This window comes from Centroberyx affinis, unplaced genomic scaffold (genome assembly GCF_046629955.1).
Source record: "Centroberyx affinis isolate AG114_WGS23_722 - 3 ecotype Tasmania unplaced genomic scaffold, CSIRO-AGI_Caff_v1 ptg001724l_1, whole genome shotgun sequence".
NCBI lineage: Eukaryota > Metazoa > Chordata > Actinopteri > Beryciformes > Berycidae > Centroberyx > Centroberyx affinis.
In genome coordinates, this window is record NW_027280131.1 from 335665 (window position 1) to 348101 (window position 12437).

Genomic DNA, 12437 nt, shown 5'->3' on the forward strand with positions numbered 1-12437 from the left:
CGAGGCTTAGATGTGCAAAATATGGCTGTTGCGTAATCCCTCTAGTAATCATTTTTGTCAACAAAATTTACTGAGTGCTGGAATGGAGCCAAGGCCTGCAGTACTGGGGATAACTACACCTAAAATGTGGGGACATCAAAACAATTCACTGGATTGACTATTTGGGATTATGTCATTTCACATTCATTTAAAGACTGTAACACGCTATTTCTATATGAGTTGAAATAATTTATCATTCTGTCATTTGTTAATCAAATTTTCTAAATAAAAATATAAATTGATTATCGGTTGCATAATGCCTGCCTGCTTGTTTTATTTCAAGGACAACAAAGAGATTGACAAGGAATCCCAAACTTGATTCACTTATCAAAATCTGCAGGTGACTGGCGTGTTTGAATAATAAGATTCACAGCGTTCTTCAGCTGTCTCAAGGGGAGCGGACTGATGCAGCACAAGGCGCTCCATTAACTCTCCTGTGGCTTCAGCATCTGCTGTGATACATCTTCCGTCCGTCTGCACACACACGCTCTGACATCGCTCCTGGAAAAACTAGAACTCAACTGAAGTTGGAACAACAAGACGGCCTCTGTCAGACAATGGAGTTGACTTTGTTTTATTTACCTTGGCTTTACCAGAATCTCCATTGCTTTCACAGAAGATACTGACACACTGGGTTCAATGATGGACAGTGGGTTATATACATTATATCCATATATATACTGTACATTCAACACTCAATATTCTCTAGCTCAGTACGATCAGGCAGTGTAGTACAGTGTGGTATAAAGAGATAGGTGAAGTGTGTGATCTGCAGTGCATTGGCCCTCTGTACCATGAAGATATTAATACTGAAAAGAATGAGTTGCATTAAACAATCATAATGATTGAAGAACCCACGCTCCTGAGAATGAAAATTGCAGGTCCTGAGAAATTCACACACTGCTGAATAATGGATAATAATGTTCCACAAAGGCGTAGAAAAAATAGATTTTCTTTTGTTTTTCATTTCAGATGCTACAGATTAAAAGTGCGTATTGCTTGGGTGCAGGAGCGCTGCATTAAAACTTATGTGAAACATTTCGATTACATCTTCCTCAGTGACACAGTATCACAGGCAAACCAATCACAGTATATATAGAATACACTAGGGATGGGGATGGGACGATATGCTTATCTCATGTTATGATTCAATACATGATATGGGGTTCACGATTCCATAGAACCACAATACGATGGAATAAATAAAAGTTCAATGACAACAAAGTCTGACTGTGCAGAATTATGATTATTTCTGAGCCACAAAGTAACGGCATTGGCTTGCTAGAATGTAAACAACAATTTAAAAATGTCATTACGAAGTGCAAATAATAGAATCTGGATGGAGAGCTTGTGAAATTGTGATGGGCAAGCCGTCTCATTTGTGATTACTACAGCAGAATAAAATGCAGCTAATATCACGATTAATTTTTCTGCCCCCACGATACATATTGTCACATTTTTATATTGAATTTCGATATATCGTCCCAGCTGAATTCATCGAAATTTACATTACCGACCATCACTATTGCTCTCATCATGGTTAACCTTGTAGGGAATGCAATGTTACATAACCATGGCCAGGCCAGGGTCACCCTAAGTGTACTCACCCCTGTTATGATACTTATTATGTAACTTCATCACAGCATCACAGTCCTACCTTTATTGCTGCAAACCACATAGCCTCTCTTCCGCTCTACTTCTGAAGTGAACTCGCCCCGCCATTCAGCTGAGCTCTTGCTGCGCCCCGTGCCATTACCTTGCATCACTCACCCGGCTTGACTTGACCCGTAACAACGCTCTCCAACTCAGCAGCTATACGGTGTTCCTCCACAAAGTCACTGAGGCTGCTTGTTCCAAATCACCTACCGCTCTAGACCAGCAGTGTCCAACCATGAGCCATCAGGGCCTGAGAGTCTGCAGGTTTTCATCCCAACCAAAGACTATACCAACTGATTTACTGATTAGCTTCAACCAGAGAAAAGGAAGAAGTAATCAATTAAATCATTTGGTGTACTAATTGGAATGAAAATTGGACACTTCTGGTGTCGACGCTTACATGCAAACCCCGGAAAATTGTCTGAAAGAAGGTTTTTTAACACTTATTTTACATTACTTTGCTGATCATGCATGTTCTTTTCCAGCACTGCTCCCCCTCCGCTGCCAAAATCTCTAACCTGGCAGCATGACAGGTCACCAAAACTCTGTCCAATAAACAAGCTACTTGTGAGTCCATGTGACTTTTGTTTACAAGCCCTGACTCACTTGTAATTGGGCAGTGTGAACCTAAACAAAACACATACCAAAATGCAACAGAGTCAACTTTTCCACTATGATTCAGCGCAAAGAAAACAAACCGTAGGTGTGATCGCACCCTCGCACACATTTTGACAAGTGGCGGTTCAGTCCCAGTCCTGTCCCGCTGCCACTGGAGGAGCAGGGGATTAAGCTCCTTGCTCAAAGATGTCTTAACGGCGGTTGTTGAAGGAGAGGAGAGCATTACTCATTCACTTTCCCCTCCCAGATTTCCCCAGCCATGCAGCAACCTTCCAGTCACACCAGTCTTTATTTTAAAAGTGCATTAACAATAGCATAAAAAACGATATAAAAGAGTGCAATACAGTATATACTCCACTGCTAACTGTAAGACACTGATCACAAGGTGTACTGATTTCTTGCCTCAGTTACTGGCTAATTTTCCGGCCTACTTTCTAATTTTAGCTTCTTCCTCACTTCAGATAAAGAAAAAATTCCTAGAAGTGAAATATATATGAGAAATAATATTCTAGGCCATTTGGGTCAAATTGCAGAAGACAGTCAGTGTTTTCCGGTGTAATGAGACAGTGGTTATATGGAGCATTTCTGTGCTACAGTAGGCCTATATTGGTGATGGAAGCTTTTTCTATCACCAAGACGCCAGCTGGAAAGGGTCATCTTTACCTCTCGTCTTGTTCAATTGTAAAAAAAAAAATTCATATGGGACTGAGAAATCACTGCACTGTCAAATCAGGACATTGATTTTGAGAGACAGAGAAGTGGCTGTAAGTTAACCAGAAGGAAAAGCAATCAAAAGGGGAGGTGGGAGAAGTAATATGTCCCTCCTAACCAGAGCAAAACAGAATATACAGTTATTTTTTCATTTTCTGTGGTATTTGTGGCTCAAACTGTGAATTCTCACTGTTTAGTTTTCTCTTTTTTGCTTCTTAAATGTACAACCAGCATTTACTAACGCACAACGCCTCATTTTCACCTCTCCCTCCGTCTCCCTCGCCCTTTCCCTCGCACTCCTTTGTCCGCCGAGATTGGCAACTTTGAGAATACGCTGTTATTATTCCACAGAATAATCTCTGGATGAGTCCTTTTGAGAGGTAGCAAAGCATATTCATTGGAATAAATGAAAGTGGAGAGGGTGACGGTGGTTCAGCTTAGCGGGTGCCGGGCTATTATTCCTTGCCTTGCTCCATTTTAATCTTTCCAGAGCCTCCACCTCTGCCGGTCCAGTGTTCAGTTCCTCTTACATCTCAGTTCCATGCATTAAGCCAACTCATTTTCCACAGGAGACAGAAAATATGTCCGTCTGCCAGGACCTTTATCTGACTAGCAGGGAATGCCATTAATGGCCCGCTCCGCTCCGCTCTCCACGCTGCTGTTAATCACAGGGAGAGGAAACGTCCTTTCGTGTGCTACAAACCATCTCTCCTGAAGAATGGGACAGGATGCTGTCTATTAACCTGCCATGTCAACATTACAAGTTGCCCGCTTTCACTCCAGTCCCATGTTTTCTTGTCAGTCACTGTGTGGTATTTGATCTCTCAAGCACCGGCCGCTTGATTTGCTTTCTTGACACGAACGGGGAAGGGACACTTAAAAATGTCGCACTAATTCTTGCAGCTTACAAAAAACATCTACAAGATGTCAGCTTTTAAACAGACAGAGCTGCACACGCATTTGAAATTACGATTTCTCTCTCTCTCTCTCTCTCTCTCTCTCTGTCCCCAGCTGGACAGGGTCAATGTTGACTGTTGAGATTGGCCCTCCAGAAACTAGCTTCACTAGTAGTCTCTCTTTATGCTGTTTAGCATTACTGACTTATTTATTCTTACCACAGTTATGTGGAAGTTGACACAGCCAACATTGTTACAGGCTATCAAAGCTACAAAGTAAATGATTCCCAGCAAACATTTTGACATTGAATGGATGTGGATAATGACAGCCTGCACCAATGTGCAAAACCTGTGTAAATAAAATATGGCGGCAAAATGAAAGTTAGTTAGATGCTAATGCATTGTTCTGTGAAATCAGAACCTAAATATCATTCTGATATCAGTTCAAATGTTTCCAAAGCTGCTTTAATGTGATTTTTTTTAACCTCTCTTGCTCTCCTTCACCACAGCAAAGTGGCTGCAGGCATTATAATGGTACTGAATGTTTGGTTTCTCAAGACAAAGAGATGAAGCCCAAAAGCCTCTTAACCATGTCTCTGTCTCTGCCTCTGTCTCTGTTTCTCTCCCTCTCTCTCTCTCTCTCTCTCATCCCTGATTTCCTGCTGGTGCCTTTGTGTGTTGAGGACCATTTGGCCCAAGTGTGGAAAGCAATCACACGAGGAACCCACTTGGTAATGCAGATGCTTCGCGCGTACTGTAGGACCGAGTGTATGGGTCAGAGATACAGGGTGAAGGTTATCTTAGACAGTGATAGATAGGATTTAATGGCACACTTTCCAATAACATTCCCAGTGAAGTCAGAACACATTGACCCGATTCCAACTTGTGCAGCACTACTGTTCACTCTAATTTCACACCTGAATCCACTGGACACGCTGGTTCAGAGCGGTTGAGCTTCGATGTTTCAGATCAGCTGCACTGCGATTATTTTAACTGATGCAGAGAGAAAATGGCATCCAGCAACACGGATCCTGGGGAGGGTCTCATCTTATGCGATGGTCTGACATTAGTGGCGTTACATAACCGCGACCTCCGGCTCTGCTGCCGCCTGACTCTGGTACAGCTACACAACCCACCCCAACCCCCCACTCCCCGACCCCCCCGCCCCGCCTCGCCTCACAATCATTCTGCTTGCGTGGCTTCAGACACGAGCCAAGCTTTGTGACCAAACAAGCTTTTGGCACTTGCTGAGATGTTCTTCTGATCAGTTGATGCGGTCAGCTGAGATGGACTAGCAAGCCAGTGCAGAATGAGAGGGCAATGTTAGTGTTTTCACCACAACTAGTGACACAGCGGTAAATAAAAATGTGGGTAAACTATCGCCTCCAGTCAGTGATCAACATAAGGCAAAGAACCACCATTAGAAAGAAAAATCAACTGTAGTTTCAGAAAAGCATTATTTTTTTTCCTTATAACTCACATCAGTTTGATACTACTTACTATGATGTGTCATATGAATTTACCATAAATGTCAACCCTGTAAAGGCTGAAATTCTGGTAAACTGAGTTTCTGTGGATTTATCTTCTGCTACATCTCTGACCACAACCCAGTTGAAATTTCAGTAATGCTTGCAGCTAGTGGTGCTGCGGTAAATAAAAAGTTGGCTCATAAGGTGAACAGCCAGCAATATAAATTTAAAGAAAAGAGAATCAGTCTGAAGCAACTAACTGTGAGGTATACTATAAATCCATATGCTAAAGATTTAATTCAGCTCATAAATGCAAGTAAACTCTATTTCAAAACTAAACTCACTCAAAGTGAGTTTAGGTTTGTTTACCTCCACATGTATCCAAGGGCCCCCAACAGGTGGGTGCCTGACTCACCTGTCAAGCATCAAGTGGTCCATACTGAAATACAAAACTGCCCCTCAGCAGTCTGACCTGTAAAGCCTTGAAGAACGCAAAATCAATGCAGTTGCGAATGAAGAATATGTCTTCAAAGATTGAAATTGTGTACTCACCAGGGAACAAGCAATTAAACTGTCAAGGGAGTGTGTGTGCACACTGCTGTTTCGCCTCTCTCTCTGTCCGTCTCTGTCCGTCTCTCTCTCTCTTTCCTCCTTGTTGGATAATCTTTTATTTATTGTAAAATGTGTTTGTTGTTGCTGTGTCTGTAACTAAATGTGCTGCTGCTGTCTTCGGCAAGTCAGCTTTGAATAAGAGATCTTTGATCTCAACAGAGCTAACCTGGTGAAAGTTAAATAGGTGGAAAAAACTTGTACTTATGTCAGACTTTACTGGTTAAAGCATCTGGTGTTGGATCATCAGTGAGTCTGTGCGTAGACCAAATCCATGGGTAACAGGGAGGCTTGCCAGGTTGATTTGATAGAGCAGCACTGCAGAGTGATAATCAAAAGAGATCTTGACAGCCATCACACATCTGAAACCACTTAGCTCCTGCATTAGAAAGGACACCACTCTCAATTCAGAATAAGTGGGGTTCTACTGCAAAAGGCTGTAGATTAATTTTAGGAAAGCAATCCTTACCTGAAGCTTATTCATTCTCATTCTGTATCTCCATTCAATATACAAGATCCAGGCTGTAAAATTGATTCACTATCTTTTAGAGCATATCAAATTTCATTTAATTCTTTTGCTGTCAATCATTTTGAGGGAGTGGATGTTTTGTAAATGCTGGATATAGTGCTGTTATTAGTAAATCAGCTTTTGTGAATGTAATCAAGCGAAAAGCTTACCTATTCCTCCTGAGACTTTGCTCCTCTCAGTGTATATCATGGTGCACTGAGTTCAAAAGTGAAAAAAGCAGCACCCTCTCTTTCACCAGAGTAGACAGAGCTTCAGGGAGCTTCTGTCATTGTCAACCTTGGAAACTCAACTCTGCTCTGACAGCTAAATAAAGGTTCATTGTTTTTTATGTCCCTGGCATATGTCTAGCCGATCTGATGCGAGTCTCAGAAGTGAAAAAATAGGTTTAAATCAGAATGGGAATCAATATGTGTTTGTCATGGAGATGTATTGACAGCGTACATTGTAACGCAGCACATGCTGACACGTCCTACAAGGACAACAGGACCTCACATTTAGTGTCAGACAGTGCAGCACACGCCAAAACCGATTTGCTGCTGTATGCTTCGGGTGCAGACCGGCACAGCAGGGAACAGCCTTACCGCAGATGCTGCTGCATTTCAAAGCATGACAAGAAATCACTCGGATGCATACAGTCCCATTTGCTTCTTGCTCTGGTGTGTGTAAATGAGTGAAATAGCTCTCGCAACCTTGATGGCACCGTTGCAATTGTGCCCCCTTGTTTTTTTTTTCTAGAAAGAACCGCTGAGAGCCTCGGAAATGTTTCTGACTTCAGCATGGATTAGCGTCAAATCTGCAGTGCTGCTCCTGTGTCACTTGTGATTAGGTGTCCTCCTCGAAGATCTGGAGGAAAATTCGCCAAGCACCCCTCACAACCCCACACACCCAACACACCCCGGTCATGTCGCGGAGCTCCTCGCCGGTTAGATAACCGGCCTAGATAGGAGCTGGAGTGATTGTTGTGAGATCCATACGCAGCGCTTGTGTAAGATCAGCATGCAACAACTAGGAGTGTGTTCTGGACAGTGAGATGACACGTCAGAGAGGCAAAGATAATGCTAATGCTAATACAAGGGATGGGACGATATATCAAAATTCAATATATTACAATGTAAAAACGAATGAGCTCCATTTTATTCTGCTGTAGTAATCACAAAAGAGACGCTTCACATCACAATTTCTCAAGCTCCCCATCCAAATTATATTATTTGCACTTTGTAATGACAATTTTAAATTGTTGTATGTTATTTGCATTCTAGCTAATTCCATTGCTAGAAAGATTCATAGCTCAGAAATAAACATAATTCCGCACAGTCAGATTTTGTTGTCATTGAACTTCTATTTATTACATCGTATCGTGGTTGTATCGAATCGTGAACCCCATATTGCGTATCAAATCGTATTGTGAGATAAGTATATTGTCCCATCCTTAACTAATACTAATGCTAATGCTAATGCTAATCATCATCATCATGTAATTGTAGTTGGCATCATAATAATCATATATGTAAACCGCTTTTCATAAAAGAAAAAGAACAAAACACAAACAAAACCACTATAACCATAATAGAGGGAAGTCTTGTAGGGTAGCCATAGAACAATAAAGGTTTCATTTAACTTAAAAAAAAAAAGGCCTTGTCTTCCTTTTTTCAAGCATTCTTTTACCTTTAACTTCAATGAGCACCTTTTGTTGCAAACAGAAGCATAAAGCAAGAACACACTCTGGTATCACGACAGGACCTGTTGTGCCACAAAACAGCTATTATGCAATCAAATTTCTTCTAATCGAACACACTTACACTTACAAACTTCACATATAAATGCTACACACCTGAAGTGTTTCACAAGAGAGAGCTCCATGTGCTTAAGAGGGGCAAAAATAAAAAATAACAAGGCAGCGGAGGCGGTCAGACAGCGGCCCTTGTTTTCTGTCCCAGGATTATTTTACATCTCATTGTTCCTTCACTGAAATCTCTCCGGGGGACGAGCCGCTCCATGGTTTCTCATGAGCCAATTCAGCGGTCTCTTCCGGCCACGCAGGGACTTAAGAGAGGAGCCACTTCCAGCCACTGGCACACCGAGCACCGCTGGAGAGAGATTGCATAACTAATGGCAGCCTTCTGCGGCCGAGGCTTTATCACAGCAACTGTCTTGGTCTGATGCTGATACAGTAGGCCGAGTAGAGAGAGAGAGAGAGAGAGAGAGAGAGGAGGTTAGAGAGAATCAGAGTGGATGGGGATGACAGCGGGTCACAGGTCAGGGGTTCTTGCCTCAAAGACATTTTGTCACTTTTTTTTAACGACACGGAATATCAAAGCGTTTTAGTAAAATTCTGCAAAGCCAACAGTAGTGTTGCTTTGCAGGATAAAGGGTCATGTCCCGCGGTAGTTAATTGTGTCACGGATGGAAGAACATCTGATTATACAATATTTTGTGGCTTGTATTACTTTTCTGTTGCTGTCAAAGAAACTGAATGTAATGCCATGTCTGTAATGATTTCTAAGGCAAATTATATGGTCAAATATCAGGGAAATAAAAGTCTTCCTGGCAATTATATCCGTCTTTGTATTTGGAATAATGCAGTGTACATTTATGTATGTAAATACATCACAAACAGGTTCTTGCTTAGGGTTTGGTATATTTAAGAAGCTGTTGTCCATTAAAATCTAACCAGTCCTGAGCTTTAAGGTCACCAAGTATCTGCTATGGCAGATTTACAGTCCAGACAAATGAGGTGATCTCACCCTCAGACAAGGAGGAATCTGTCCCTGTATTATCGTGGCCAAATATGGGCTTGGGCTCCTGACCTCTCTTGTGTGCCTGTAAGTCCAAAACACTATCTTGTGAAGATGATTGCTCTATCATGGAAGAGCAACAAAGATTATCTCATTTCGATTTCAAACGCACTCAAAAAAGTGAGGTTTCTATATATATTTTGGCTGGACATGTGCAGCCTTCGTCCCTTGTTTATAATCGTTCCATCTGCTAAATTTGAGCTTCCGCTAACAAATAAGCTTTCCAAATTTTTTTTCCCAATGGTATGGCTCTTCCTGGAAGTGTTTGTCTAAAGAGCTCATGCTTAGCTGCTGCATACTCTCAGGTCTTGTATAAAAAGTTTCAGTCCAATAAATCACTATGTAAACAATGCCACTAGTAGGGAGACAGTGTTTCAATAGAGAGCACCATACTGCAGCTACAGATTGGGCCTGTACATCTGAAACTGATGAGACTAATATGACAACTACTACAACTACTACTGCTAATAATGATAATAACAACAACAACACTTTCTAGACTCGTCTAGCCTCTACTGACAGTTGCCTCATTTACATTTTTGGATCAGGGAGAGAGATGCAGAGCTTTGCCCTTTAGACAAAAAGTGCCTCATAATAACCTTTACATGAGTTTAAAGCAGAAAGCACCGGTTTCATTACATTGTGCCACTGTCGCCACTCGCTGTATGTCAACAAGCACCTGAGCTTGGGAGCGTTAGCGGTGACAGAGTTCCATCCAGTCTGAGTCCCTCTTCAATTTGAACGCATAAAGTCCAGCGAAAGGGCATCCAGGAATATGTTGGTTGGCTCGCCTGTGAGCTGGAAGAAACCGTTATTACAATGATTCGGAGTGATTGTTGACATATTCTCCAAAAGGTTAGGAAGGGCTGTCACTGCCATTACATGCTGCACGTTTCCAGCCGGCAGGAAAGGATTGTACCCAGAGATGCGCGCACATGTGTGTGTGTGTGTGTGTGTGTGCTTGTGCTTATACGTTTACGCATGTGGGCTTCGCTTATAGGCCGTGAGAGACGACTATAGGAGCTGCGGCACTCGCTCATCCCACCGGTGATGAGAGGCTTGAAGCAGCAGGTCTGCGCTCTCATGGGATGACGGCAATGGAAAACTCCCATCAGAGACTGTTTTTCTCCACTTTTCCAGTACTACTGTTTGATTGCTTAAAGGGGCGATAGGTAGCGATCATAAGATTTCTGGCTTTCAAGTGAGTGAGCGATCGGCATATTTCAACACAACACATTTCATTCTCAAGCCAAAAAAAAAGCAAACGACAAAGCGGTATGATTATTCCAGTATTGTGCATGGGGATATACTGTATTTTCTCTTCACTGGACATTTCTGTTGGATCTCTGCTCTAATTAGCTAGCTTACTCGTCTCTAATGTGACTTTATTGCTTATGGCAATTACAAGCTACAGTAGCTGAAGGGGATGGGGAGGGGTGGGGGGGGGGGGTGGAGGGGACTGTGCCAGAGAGCAATCAGTGTTGTTGCAATTCCTACTGGTCGCCACTAGAGGTCGATAGAAGTCATAGATTACTTAATGCCCCTTTAACCCAGTTCTGAAGCTATGATGTCATCATGAACCAAAGTTTAGTCGGCATGGTGCTATTACCGTAATTGCAATCCTTTGTAATTAGGTTTTGTGGTGTTACCCAGGTAGACAACAGAATAGAATAGAATAGAATAGAATAGAATAGAATAGAATAGAATAGAAGTAAAAAAGAAATAATAGACATCAAGACCAGTGTAATTATTGAATTTTAAATTTGATCCTATACATATACCATTAGTGATAGTAGTGAACATTTTCAATATGTTGTTGTCATGGAAGTCTCTGCTTTTCAGTGAGCAATGGAGGGAAAAGAATACAAGTAAAAAAAAAAGAAGAAGAAGAAAGCAATTACATTGATTAGAGAGGCTGGGAAAGTCATCAAACAGGTCTTGGAAGATGGAGCTTAGCAGCAGACTTGATTAGGTTAAGGCCACTATTTCCTAACTGCCATCTGCTTTTAACCCTTATTTAACCAGCCATGCTCACTATAAGACCAGTGTGTTTTAGTAAAGGCCTGAGGAAACTGTGGGCTTATGATTTGATGTCTGGATGTGTTTTTGCACTGAAACCATGTTCAGTTTCACCATCATAGTATATTCTTTATAAGCCAATTAGGCCACTGCTGCTCAAGTATGCCACCACAGGCTCGTTTAGAGACTCAGTGCAATTAAGATAAGGTTTTGGCATTTAGTTGAAATCAAAAGCCTGCATGGAGCCATTTAACAGCTATGACGGGCAAAAACAAGTTATTCATCTCTGGATTCAAACCAAGTCTTCAAACACAAGTCTTGTATAATTCATCCACAAGCTGATGATCAGTTTCATAAATAACCTTGCTGACGTGTAACTGGTATAATCATAATCTGATTACAGAAATTACAGATGCTGTTAAAAATATTAAAAATGTGAGTCTGATTACTCAAATTTGAAAGATATTTAAAGGGGGAACAAATCAAATTACACAATTTGGTAGAATAAATTGTTCATTCTAGGTATTGATTGCTAAGTCATCCACAAGTAACTAAAGGTAATCAGATTACCATAGAGAATTTGAGTATTCCAGTAGGTTTGTTCTGCAACATGTTATATAACAGCGTGCAGCCATACGCTCACTGTTGATATCTATGTAAAGTATGCATAGGTGAGCATTGCTGAGCAGTGATCATGAATAATTCTCTGGTCAGTTCAGCGTGCAGAAAAGTTAACAAATTACCCATGAACCTTTTAATAAACGCTGACCCGGGTCGATCTGCTCGGCTGACCTTTCAGTGGCCTCGCACGAGCTTTCTGCACCGATCCTCCACCACCTCTCCCTCCCTCAGGCCCGACCTCACACCACTGGAGGTTAGCTGTCAATCAAATGTTTCCGGGCCATCCGGCGTGAACGCTTCTGGCCGCTCATATTTCTTTCATGGCCGTCGCAGACGTTGTGGCTCTTGAGGGGCGCGTTTGAAGAAGAACAGGTTCACTGCGGTGGATGTTTGTCAGAAAGCCTACAGTATATACATTTGGTGCAGTGTAATGTAATCAAAGAGATAAAATGTTGCACATCTCTGCCTTCTTTAA